The sequence below is a fragment of the Miniopterus natalensis genome, chromosome 10 (assembly GCF_054644295.1).
Source record: "Miniopterus natalensis isolate mMinNat1 chromosome 10, mMinNat1.hap1, whole genome shotgun sequence".
Lineage (NCBI taxonomy): Eukaryota > Metazoa > Chordata > Mammalia > Chiroptera > Miniopteridae > Miniopterus > Miniopterus natalensis.
This window is the reverse complement of record NC_142090.1, coordinates 30,036,014-30,049,832: the sequence shown is the minus strand read 5'-3', so window position 1 is coordinate 30,049,832 and position 13,819 is coordinate 30,036,014. Positions and strand designations below refer to the sequence as shown.

General features: G+C 36.2%; 1 protein-coding gene across 1 annotated transcript in view; it reads left to right on the top strand.

Annotated features, from left to right (window-relative positions):
* Nucleotides 1-2,567, top strand: part of FOXP2 (forkhead box P2) — a 643,835-nt gene extending 641,268 nt beyond the window's left edge. The window contains exon 19 of the mRNA XM_087821061.1: nt 1-2,567. This exon is cut by the window's left edge and continues 637 nt beyond it. The gene's annotated coding sequence lies outside the window, so the exon portion shown is untranslated.
* The last annotated feature ends 11,252 nt before the right edge of the window (nt 2,568-13,819 follow it).

The window sequence follows — 13,819 nt, the reverse complement described above, 5'->3', positions numbered from 1 at the left end:
ACAGGAGTAGTATCAGAATTAGTGTCACTGCTTGTATCTAGCTGAATTTTGAACAACAGAACATTAGTTTTTATGTTGGTGCCACCAACTGTAAATGACATAAGTTAGTAATTACAAAACACAGTAATTAGACTGTTGCAACCATCTAAAACCTTAGGCTTCCAGTCTGTGCTGTTAGTGTTAAGATGTAAAGTGCAATCCTAAGCTAACATTATTTGTGCAAGCACCATAGAAACATTTGCATATCTGCATAGATCTTACAACTGTACTCTTTACCTCCTTGTGATAAAGCTTTGTCTACCTGCAAACACAGTCAAAGGCTACAGCTGCAAACCAAAGCCAACTCTAACCATGGCCAAGAGCTCAAGGACAGAAGCAGCCACATGCTTTGGTCAGCCTTCTGTAACTTCAATTAATACAAAGGAACCTTTTCCATGAACTACCTGCTGTTTTCTGATGACCTCTGGGATCCTTTCATTAGCCCTAAACAAAGAAATAATATGACAAAAACAACAACTAAAAAGTTAATTCAGTAACAGAGTAATCTTCTGAGACCAAAAGTCCATCTAAATACAATGAAGATTTGCTTTCATTAAAGACAGAGGTGAAGACAAAATCCACAGTGGAAGTTACGATATGCTAGAAAGCAACAAATGTGGATCACTGACCAAAACGATTATGTACTTGATGCAAATGCAGATTGCATATTGTTATATATATATATACATATATATATATAGTACACTGTGCTTTTGTTTTCCCCAATCCAGTCACTTATTTCTTGTGGTGAATACATGTTGTTAGATGTCTTGTATGATCTGAACCTTTGTTGTGTACTATTTTTTATAGTCTTAAGTTATAATTAAAAAACAAAAAATAGGAACCAAACATAAAAGGTCTAGTAAAGCCAAAAATTAATTTCATATTGATTTTAAAGTGATCTAGCTGAATTTTTACACTAAAGCAAAGATTATAGCAATTGTAGTCCATGGTATTTATTTTCAGTCAAACCAAAGTTACATATAATTCTGCCTCTGCTTATATGGGATATTAACACAAACTCTCCCTTTCAAAGACTTGCACAGGCCAAATTGTTAGAATGCTGGTTTTCTTGACAACTCCAAACCCCAAATCTATGATAATGCATATGGTGTAGTTGAAAATAGCATAGTCAGATATTTGCTTAAAATCTAGAAACTTTACATGTTGCTTTTCATGTTCTGTGCCAAGTCTTGATAATACTTTCCCCCCCAACCAAGGGACCTCATAACCTGATTATGGTTATTGCTTTACAAACAGTTTTGACAGAAGGTGGCTGCTAGAGCTTAACATATGTACCAGTTCCATGTGATGGAGCTGGTTCTTGCAAAGTAAGCTCATCATTCTTTGCTGAAGTCAGCAAATAGAGAGATACCCAGTCATCTATCACACCAAATAAAAGAACATAACGGCTTTCAAAAGGGTTTTCCCACTTATCCAAATGGCTTTATGAAAGCTTCTACCTCTGCAAAAAGAAAAACAAGAAAAAGAAAAAAAGAAAAAAAAAGAAAAAATTAGAACAATTATGGCAGATTGCATGAAACTTGAGAGCGTCACAGTAACTGCTACTTTTCATTATGTTTGTCTTTGGGTCATGATCAACGAACGGGAAGTTTACCATATGGTATCAAAAGAAGGATTGGTATTGTGAAGGATGCTTTTCAGTCATCTAGGATCCTGTCAGGATTATCTGAAGGGAAAATGGGTCTTTCACGTGCATGTTCCAAGGCTTTGATGGACTGAAAGTAACTGTGAGAGCTCTACCATCAGGAGGGTTGCCTGAGATTACAATGCTAAAGTATGCATACCTCAGTTACAAAACTTTTGAAAGGAAGTCTCAGCCACAGAATGCATATACCTGTAGAGTTTTGCATGGGTTTTATATGACTACAATAAAAAAATATAGCTGCTTGCACATTATACCAGAAAAACCTCCAAAACTGCAATTGCTTTGAAAATAGATTTTAGGTTTTTTGGAGTTTTCTGAAATGCTTGGTCTGTATTTTGATAATTGTGCATATTATGTAAAAATGTTGGTGGACCCATAAATGACCAGACTTTTTCTAAGAAAAATGTTGCTTTAATGCATTTCATGAATTTTTACTTATATCATTGCTTGCTAGGAATAGCAAATCTGCTTTTCTGCATCTGCTTTGGGTAGCTATTGTAAGGCTTTGAACTAATGTATGTATTTATTGCTTGAACTTCTGTGCATACCTTATAAAGCATAATGTCTGACAATTTAAATGGCTCATGTATTCTTGCTTCTATTAAACCAATTATGGGGACTATGATCTTTTGTATACAACAAATTTTAACTGTAACACAAACATCTGTTTATGTATTGGTGGAATATACCTGTTTTATTTATCTTTTTTGAGGTAAACTAATTTTTGATACTTTTCATTACTGTGTACTATGTTCATACTTTGAATTCTCTGATGTTAGAAGTCATGGTTGAGAATTGTAAGAGTTGTTATTTGTTCTGTATTCATGGCTTTCACTGCTGAATAAAATAAAAGACCAAACCTAGGATTTGAAAGAAAACTGTCTACCTCTAACACCAGGGAGTTATCAGATTTTATTTTACATAGTTTTAGTCTACAAAGACACAATTGCTTAAACCTAGCGGGCTTAAGGCTTATATTCTATGTGGTTGGATTCAAGGCACAGTAGTGGTCTTTGAAAATCAATTAAAAATCTATGTGAATGTTACAAGTATTTGGTAGAATTACCACTAACTAGGTTTTCTTTAGGTAACTCAGATATGGAGAAAATGTCATTAGCATTCTGTGTCTACAGCTGTTTTACTTCATAATAATGCATTTCTTTGTGATTAGGCAATCGAAGAATAGTAAGCTAGGACTAGAGCTACATAAGTACACTTAAAATAAACCATCCTGGACTTTAATGTCCCTGGGTAGATTCAGTCACAAAATTCATTAGGTTATTTCGTAGTTTCCAAATTGGATGTTCACATTTTAGAGAATTTGTGATATTTCATACTACACATGCCAATATTAATAGGCATTTGGATAACAGCTTTATTAATGCCATAAAGCTATTAAAATGAACATTTCAAGAGTTCAGGTTGCAACAAAACGTTGTTTTGTTTTTTCCTGTCCGTGAACTCATGGCGGATCTTACCTAACAACAACAACAAAAAAGAAGGATGTACATTTTCCTATAGAATTAATGTATGAACAGTGTGTCACTGCTCTTGGATGTAAAAACGTTATGAAATCATTTCATTCACTTGATTACATTTGTTAAGTATAAATAAAAAATTTAATTCTTTTTGATCTATTTACAACCCTTAGGATTTTATTTTTTTCAGAGGCACCGCTCTTCCCTGCCAGAGCCAAGTTGTAAATTTGTGTACATGTCCCACATTTGTTTAAATCATTTTCTTAGGACTTGTGAATTTATAAACCAAACCATACTCAAGTCAATAAAAGTAGGAGTTGCTTGTCAAATACATTTCATTAAAAACTATTTTCACATTCAAAATTGGCATGCTCACATAACTGCCTCATGTTTTCATGCTTTTATCCTAATAGAATTTGACATAATAAATTCTGTACTTTCAAAAAACCAAAAACAAAAAAAAACAATGGAAAACATTATTACTCTATTTAACTTTATTACTTTTCTTTATCTTTTTTTTTGCCTCCAAATATCAGTCACACCCATGGCATTCTGCTGTGGTTTAGGAGGATGTACAGGGCTAGGTAAACAGCTTTCTAAAGTAATGCTTCTTTGCCTGTAACAACCAGTCCCAGACCTTCACTAGTGTCCAAAACAGGCAAGATAGGGCCTCTGCAGGAGGAGAATTTGCCTTTTTAACTTCAATATACATTGCAAAATTTGTCAGAATTAGAAGTAAAAGGAAAATTAATATGTTGAGTATATTTTTATTTTATGCATAGTTTAATGTTTTCTGTCATTCTAGTGAGAGAGTACCTTGCCTAAAAAGGTTTCCACAGAATAATAAATTGTTTTAAAAGAAATGTGAACATGAAATTAATTTTCTTGAACCTCAGAATTCATTTTCTTAAAAATATATCTTTATTGATTTCAGAGAGAGGAAAGGAGGGGGAGAGAGAGAGAAACATCAATGATGAGAGAGTCATTGATCAGTTGCCCAGCCCGCAACCCGGGCATATGCCCTGACTGGGAATCGAACCCCGATCGCCTGGATCTTAGGTCGATTCTCAACCGCTGAGCCACGTCCGGCCGGGCTAGAATTCATTTTTCACTATCAATTAGTTAAAAGTAAATGAATGTTAACTTACCCCCCTCCAGTGTATTCATTTTCTTAACTTATTAAAGGCTATATAACAATGTGAATCCAATTATTTCACACTCTATGCTTTAACATAGGAATAACAATTTAGATATTAAAACTAACAATGTAAGAAATTTGGCAAATGTTTTGTACTTAAACCTAAGCTCAAACTTATGTCACTCTGTAGTTTAAAATGCTGTGTTGCTCAGATATATTATGTTGGGTCAATGGAGGATACAGCTGCTTTGTTACTAAATAACATTTTGAATTTTTAAAAGTTAAAACCAAAAGGACAACTTAAAATTTAACTACAATAAAATACAGATGGAAAATCACATTCTAACCATTTCTTTGAGCAGGAGTAATGAAACCTAAGTATCCAACTCTACTGTTTCAAATATTTCACAAAATGAGATTCAGACAACTTCTATCATTTAAATGCTGATGAAGGAAAATAACTTAAACTACATCTTTTCACTATTAATCAGTTTTTGAACTGCATACAAATCAGTTTTTAATTGCATACAAAACTTTTAAACAGCAGAATACAGATTTACTGCATGAAAATGTGTAACTTGAGAAAATAAAGTGTGGCTTCACCCATAATTTGACACAGTATTTCCTTTACTAACTCTTTCTCTATGTTCAGTCATCATCAACACAGACCACAAGGAGCTATGTGAGACCCGGCCAGCATGGCTCAGTGGTTGCAGGGTAGGTCAGCCTACGGACCAAAGGGTCTTGGGTTTGATTCCTGGTCAAGGGCATGTACCTGAGTTTCAGGTTCAGCGCTTGTGGAAGGCAACCAGTCTATATACGATGTCTCTCTCTCTCCTTCCTTTCCACTCTCTCTAAAAAATAATCAATGGAAAAATATCCTTTGGTGAGGATTAACAAAAATAAAATTAAAATTAAATAATAAAATAGAATAAAATGAGCAGTGTGATACCTGAATAAATGGAAAGATGAGTAGTTTTAATTTAAGTAAAAGAGTTTACCATTTTCTGAGGAATTTGTATCTTACATTGATTATAATGTATTACTTTAGTCAATATATATACATGAACATGTACAAACATACGTACTTCAAAAAAAGTCATAGCTTTAAGCTTTAAATGTATATTGCTGATTTCACACTCTGCTGTGAAGGTTTACTGGATACCCTTTGAAATAAATATCAGCAATCTGTTTCCTTAAGTTGAAACTGATCTTATCCCTTGAATTCATGGGTCTTCAGTTTCTAATGCTCCTGTAGAAAATACAAACATCTACATAACAAAAATGATCATCCCTCCCTTCATATTTGAGGATCATTGAGGTAAAAAGGTTTGGCAGTAAACACATGCAGAGGTGAGTGAAGATGAACAGAAAATAAGAAAGAAAATGAAGAGTTATTAAAGAAAATGTGCCTGCTATGACCAGACCTGAATATATTTTTTTCAACTTTTCATATTATGATTATAATACTGAAGAGGTAATCGATTTGAAACTAAACTATCTATATGATTCTCTTCTGAATCACTTTCAGTGTAGATCACCCTTCTTTTCAGTAACAATTTGCTATTGCCTTGGGGAAATGGTGCAGAGCAGGTTGCATGTTCCCATAGTACCATTCAGGGATGTTGATATGAGGCAAAATCTCTAAGACACCATTCTCTTCATCCCTTGAGAGGCAGCCCATAGCTCTTAGGGCATTGGACATACAGGGGGGAACACCTGACCTGCCTTGCCTGCTTAATTCTCCTTTAAATGTATATATATATTTTTTTTCCTTTAAATCTATTTAAATGATGTTATAGAAAATGCAACATTTAAAACTTACCAATCATTTGATCAAATGGGTTAAAAAAAAATTAACAAGTCTCAGGGGAAACTTCAAAAAATTTCAAATGACATTTCTCCTAAGACAGAGTTATTATGATCATGTATTTATTTATATATCTTCCATAAGCCAAAAATTTAAGCTTTTCAGAAAAAAAACTTAGAAAAATTTGAGTGAGCACCAAGTTAAAAGTCCTTGTAATTGAACTCTAACATTTAAGTGTTCTACTTAGTGCCTTTTTTTTTTTTTTTTTTTAAAGGAAGGAGCTTTAGACAAGCTAATCTACAAGAAACCAAATCAATAGAACCTCAATAGAAATGTTTCATCTGGAGACAATACACTTAGATGTTAAAAGTCTTGTCATAACATCAAAAGCTTGCTACCAATACCACACATTTATTTAAAGTTTTGGTCTCTTTGATAATAGAGATTAGTTCAAAGTTAATAAAAAGGAATAAGATTTCAAAGAATTAAACAAATGAATTAAACTGGTTTCCCAATAGCCAAGATAAGCTGCATGAGATTTATAAAATAATCCAATAGTTTGGTTGTCTCCAGTCTCTGACTCCTTATATGGCTCACTGGAATATTAATTTAATATTCATTATGATGCATAATCAGTTATGCCTGTTATTTGACAGTATTTATTCCACTTTTAATTTTCCCACCATTAGACATTGAGATCAAGCATCTAAAAAGAGGTTTCAAGCCCCTTGGCAGAAGTTAAGTGATGTACCAGGGTATATTTCCAAGAAACCTAATCAAAACCAGGAGGAAAATATTTCTATATTTTATGCCAAAGAACTCAGAAATTATGGCGTTGAACAAAAGAGAATTTATTGTGTATAACCCAGGTCTCTCACTAACAATGATATTGAAACTCATCAGGAGAATAATAGGTAGTAACTTCATATTTAGTGATCAAAAGGTGGATAGCAAGTCAATAGCTTTACTTTTCCACAGGGCCACAAAACTATTCAGTTACCTTTTGACTTTTAGGAAGACACTGGTGGTATTGAATAATCCAAAATTTTCTTGACTGCGCTATAATAGAGCTCTTTTTAAGGCAAGAGGCATCCTGCTCCAGTCCATTAGAAAGAGAAGGTATTGATTGGGGCTAACCAGCTGGCACGCTATTGCTCCTTAAGCTAAGGGGCTGGGATTGAATGTAGGATCTGGGCCTGAAATGGAAAACTAGCTTCATGTAATTTGCCAACTCTAACTCTGATTGGTTCATAGTGGTTACTGGAGTTCCTGGCACAATGTACAGGTTTAATAAATACCTGATAATAGATTATAAGGCCCTATCTTCTTTTTTACAAGAAAATGCACCATCATCTACTAGTGACTCTTACCATGAGAACAGGAAGGGGGTAGGACATGAGGCCCACTGATTTACCAATCTGTGTTTGGTCCCTCAAAAGCAATGAGATCTGAGAAATATTCACAATGTGATCTCAAGCTGGGAGGGTTATAAGTGAATGGGATCTATAAATTGAGAATAATTTCAAACTGGAATGTTAGATTTTAAATCAGGATGAGTGGAAAGTATAACTGGTGAGACTATTACATTTGATAAATTCCTGTTAGACATAAAGCCCTAAATACTGATAACTCTGCTTAGTAGGCACTCAGGGACTGGCAAATGAGACATGCTCAGTTTCACGAGAGACGCTTTCATAGAAGGCTAAAATTTGACCTATTTGGGCTGCAAGACAGTTTCTTTATCCTCTCAATTCTAGACAAGCCTTTGGGTTGCTCTGAAATCTATGTTTGCCATATAGAAGTAAGTTTTTATATAAAGTTATATCTTTCTCAAAATCCACAATGTAAATAGTTCTAGCTCAAACAACAGAAGACCTACAGCATGAAGACCCTTGAAACCCTACCTTAATGAAAGATCTCAGTTGGAACTTGGCCATGTTTATTTAACTGTTTCTCAGACTTCATCTGGATGGAAATGCAGTTTGACATGAGTACATGTCCTCACAGCAGCCTCTGGATATACTCCCTGCTATTCCAATCTTTGCAATTCTGGTTCCTGAGGCCCTAGCTCTTGCACCAAGTCAATTCCCCCGAGAGTCTGAATCTCACTGTGACCATTTTTCCTTTTGGTAGTTGAGTCTGCCTTTATTTCTGAAGTTCCCTGGGTTTGTACCACTTTTTGGGTGTTCTGACATCTGCAGTTACCCTTATAGGTGGTTTCATCCTTGCCTATGTTTCCCACCTTGCCTCTGTCTGTGGGGAGGAGGTCTTGCCTCTGCTTTCCCTAAAAATGAACTTCTGGGTTGCAGATTGCCCTCTGGACTCACAGTATCTGTCCATAACTGGATCCCCAACCACTGGTGGAGTCACCTGTCAGACCCTGGTGTATGCTGAGCCTTTAGCCTTGGATATTCCCCATAAAATTTGAAATGCTTCTGCCCAAGCCCCAATGATACATCTCATTACCCCGACTCAAAAGGGAAGAGCATGATATGAGAAGGCCAACCAAAAGAATTACCTACAGTATGTGGCATTGGAAGCAAGAAATATGTCTGCATGAGCACTCACTCTGTTGTTTCTATATGACAAAATTTATGGTTGATTCCAAGGAGACTAAGATCACTGTAAAGGTTAAGAACTCAGTGTTTATTTTTGTGACCAATAATTGACTATACTGGGAAGAATTTCAGAAAAAGTAAAATTCTAACCTCGTTGGATGTGTTCATTTGCAAATTGTGACCATGAATGTTAAATGTTATATTATTCTTTTCATTGGTTACTCCAAACTTCAAAGTTATGCATATATTAAAAAGTGGCAGGATGGTCATTTAAAGTAAGGGGACATCATCAGTTCTCAATAAGGTAGCTCTCAAACTACACTTATGTTCATAATACCAGATGAATTAAGAATACAATCATCTTCGGTACTAAACCTCCACTGTTATGAAGAGACATTTAAAATCTTCTTGTAAGAGTTTACAAATACATCTTTAAAAACTTACTATCAGAAATGATTTAAACTCCTTCAATAAAGCCTACAGTTGAAACAAAACAAAAAAATAAAACTCACAAACTGGTGGTGCCTGCCAGCTGGAGCAAGGCAAAGTGATAGTAGGAACATGATGCCTACTGGCCTCCTTTCCAGAGAACACCCAGCAGGCCTCCAGATGCAGGCAAAACAAGGTGCTTGCCCCTCAGGCCAAGGCTTCAAAACCAGCAAATGAACCTCATTCAGCCTCTCCATCCTCTGGTGCTTCTACACTGGGCCCTGGGCCAGATAAGACTGCAAGCAGGGCACCAGCCCTTTAAGGGCCATCTCAGTTTTCCATAACCTGTGGGACTCCAGTAGCTGTTGATTTTCAAAGCTAGATGTTTTGAGGGATTGATTATCTTTTAGGTGCAGGTCTTAAAATATTCTCTGTATGCCCAGACACTACCCTAAGCAAATTCTCTCATGTCATCTTATTTGATGCTAATAAACATTCTATGATATGAGAAATTTCCCCACTTATCAGATAGGGAAGCTTTGAGTTGGAAATGGCTATGGTGACATCACTAATGTCACAGAGTTAGCAAAGAACTGGGGTTTAAATGAAGGGTGCCCATTTTCCCACAACTGCTTACACTTGAAGTATGGGTTTGATTTTACACATGGATGCATTTTAATAATGGAATGTTAAGTAAATTCTCATTGAATTGAAATTCCGAAGCACTAAAGTTACCCAGATTACAGAACTATTATGTGCAATATTTGTAGGAAGTGATTGCAAGAACAAGTAAATTTTATATTTCTATGACAGATGTGGTAGCAGTTTTTAAATTTATTTCATTGTGGTCTGCTTAATTTCCCAAATGATTTGAGGCAACAACATGACTGCTGTTTTTTTGGCCCTCAATGAATCAATGCATATTATTTTTTAAATTAACTAGCAAAAAAATGTGTTAGGAGGTCTATGAAAATCTTAGTGGAGGCTGTGATGATAGGACTGGTTATTGGAAAGCAAAATATTCAGAGCTCATGGTTTAAAGTTATTGTTCTTTGGGAAATGAAGTGTCTTATTTCATGAAACTTCAGACTCAGACACCGAGCCAACATCTGCCAAAGGCCTATTTGAAGAGATGTTTCTTTAAGTCAGGAACCACATGTTTTAGTCATTCTCAATACTTAGAAATAACTCAGTGGCTAGCACAGACAAATAGTCAATATAATTAATCATATTTAAGTGATGCAATTTAATGCAAAAGAGTAGGCTTTTTCATCACAAGTTGTTTTATTGCTAAAACTCTACTGTTTCTTTTTCTCTTTGCTATCTATTTTACATGGTGTCAGGAGGTATAATAAACCTTGCATCAGTTGGCCAGCTTAATTGAAAAATGTTTTGAAAGTTAAAAAGCAAACCAAAACACATTGAAAATTATTTCCATATCAGCTTCTTCCCTCTGTTTGTTCAATTGTAAGAAATGGAGAACAAAAACATTATCAGCCAAGGCTTTTAGAGAAAACATAATTGCTTACACATCCAAATACATCAACCAAGTTTGCAACAAGCGATTAGGCAGCCAATTGTGTTGAAAATGTGCTTGCTCATTCAGAGGAGACCACTCCCCAGGGCTCACCCACTTGCTCCTCTTCAATCCTGAAGTTCAGTTAGCACCAGTCCATTCCCATTAGCCACTTGTTGAAATTATAACAAGGCCACCAGGTAGTAAGAATCTGTCTTCAAAAAAGTCCTGACTTAGTCAGGCTGGGAATATGTCTCTCCAGCCTTTCCTAATAACTCTAGTAGTCTTTTTATACAAGGATGATGGTAATTAATGGTTATGTTCTAAGTGCTGTGAACAGTATATTATATTTAAAACATATGATGTCACAGATATGGATCAAATCCTAACTTTTTTAGTTTACATGCCACATGAACATTCAATTTAAAAGAGAAGCAGGGTCACATTGTATATTTTGTTTCAGGTAACTTTTCGCATTCTCTTCTCCCCACCTGCAGTTAATTTGGTTTTCAACTCTCAGGTGAATGTGATAGAAACCCAACTTTCCATGTCCTGGATTTCTTTTCAAACTATACTACTGATTTTTTGGAATGACTTTGAATGAAGCACAGCCACCGTCCATTCCTCAATCTCATCCTGTATATCAAAGTAAAACAGGACCACATATATATATATATATTTTCCCCTGGGAGCACAGAGAGAAATATTTTGCAACAGCTGGGCTTCAGGTATTCAGAAAACACAACAAGCTGACAGGTACCATCCTATGGTCAAATAGGCTTTTGCTATATGGCTGATTGCTTAACACGTCAGCCTTTAGGATGAACCCAGTAGTGTTGGGATCAACTAAGTGTTGGAAATTAGTTCCCCTGAGATAATGAGTGCTAAATGTTGTTTGCCTTCCCAGCAGGCTACTCCATAAAGTACAGGAGATGAAAGGAGGATGCTAGCTAGCCAACCAAGCAGAAAGAGAGGCACACCTTCCACTTAGGCAATAAATTCTATTTTCTTTTCCATAAATGTTTGTTGATTTCTGGGCAATCATCACCATAGACAAAGCTTAATGCAAAAATTACACATTTTTATGTCAAGCTGACTGTTGAACTCTGTATTAGTTTCCCATTGGTGCTCTAATAAATTAACACCAAATCAGTGGCTTAAAACAACACACATTTATTATCTTACATTTATTCATCACAGGTCTCAATGAAGTAAAATCAAGGTATCAGCAGGGTGGCCTTCTCTCCTGGAGGCACTGGAGGAGAATCCAGTTGCTTGCCTGAACCAGCTTCTAAAGGCCTCCCACAATCCTTGGCTCATGGCCTCCCTCCATCTTCTAGCCAGAACAATGAGTCAAGTCCTTCTTATATCACTCTGATCTCTTCTGCCTCCCTCTTTCACTTATAGGGACTCTGGTGATCATATTGTGGCTATGACAATAATCCAAAATAATTTTCCTATTTTAGGTATAGCTGACTATCAACCTGAATTTAATCTGCATCCTTAATTTCCTTTTGTCATGTAATCAAATATATTCACAGGTTTTTGTGATTAGGTTGTAGACATATTTGGGGGTCCATTATTTTGTTTATCATAGGCTCATTTTCACTGACTGATAAAGATAAAAAGTGTTACTCAACTAGAATTTCCAAAAGCTACCTGTGGACAGCAAATAGAAAAAATATTCCAGCCAAGTCCATTATTTGCTTTTTGCTCTTACCAATATCTTTAACTGGATTTGTTAGTAGCCTGCAGATTTTAAGATTCAGCAATATCTTGTTCCATATTGTCTGTATTCTAACTTCACTGAGCCCCTTCCTTCCCACTTGCCTTTGTGTGGGCAGTAAAGCTCTGCTCTCAGTAACGAGCCCCTCTGCCACACAGCAGACCTTTTGAAGAGTACCTACTTTTCATCATGCCAAAATATGAGCTCACACACGTTCACACTTGCTTTTGTTCCCTCCAGGATTCCATATCTCATGAGTTGCCTCTTTGCATTCAGGGGGAATCAAGGTAGCAGACCTCAACAGCATTCTGTTTCAGGGGTTGAGAGGCAGCAGAGAGGGGATTTAGGCTATATCCAATGACCACTTCTTTCCTGGGTTTGCCCTCACAGCAGCTGGAGGGCTTAGAGGTGCTAAGCCCTCTGATTTAGAACTACACAAGTCTGAAGGCTGAGCATTTTCTATGAAGGCCCTTCATCTTTGGAATTTCCTCTCTAAGGCTATTGACCTGTATGGCCTGAGGTAAATTCTATCTCACTAGTAAAGTGGATTTCACAGTTAATATGGGCAAACTGAATTGGATTATTTATTTTCAATATTAGCCACAGTTTTAGAACTCTCAGATATGTGCGGGAATTGAAAGCATCTTTAGAAATCTCAGGAACAAATAACACTCCCTGAGACTGGAGAGGGTTTGGCTATAATCTTATTTTTGTATTGTCATTGACTCGCTCTAATACTGAATTACAGGCTATGCTCCATGGTTATTTCTTCCATGTTGTTTTCTGTCAAGCTAACCTTCCTGACCTTTTCTGTGTTTGATTACTTAGCATGTCTCTCTTTATATCTTGACATAAAATGATGGACAAAACTAAATGTAAATAAAGTACGCAATATTCCTGCATATTGAGTCAGCTGTACTTGCCTGTGTGGGGTGACTGGAGTAAGATGAACATGAAGGAAGTTATTAGCTCTCCAGCAGGAGCCAAGAGAAAAGCCAGTTCTGTCAAAAGTGAATGTTGAAACAAAAGAAAATAACCCTGTCCCAAATGCTCTGGGATGAATCGGCCTTCCTGCGGTCTTATTCTGGTTCAGAGATAGCTCTGTCCTTGAAGTACTCTCTGTTGAGTGACACTACATGGTATCAAGTAGTGTTTAAAATACCTAGATTAAAAAAGCCTTCTGTATTTAATGTCTCAGCTCCAACAGGTTTATAAACCAAAATGAACTTGCAAATTTCATTGAAGCTTTATTCCCTAGCCCAGGCCAGTCCCTAATGTCACAATTTCCACATTCCTGACAAAGAATCGTTTACTCTAACCAAGTTCCTATTCACAGTTGGCAGCTGGCCCATCCAGCGGGGGAAGGTGATTTTAGTGGTGTACTCACTCTTGCAGGGGTGGAGGTTAACATCCTCCTTGGGTAGTGAGGGGACTAATATTCTGTTCTTTCTTCAAA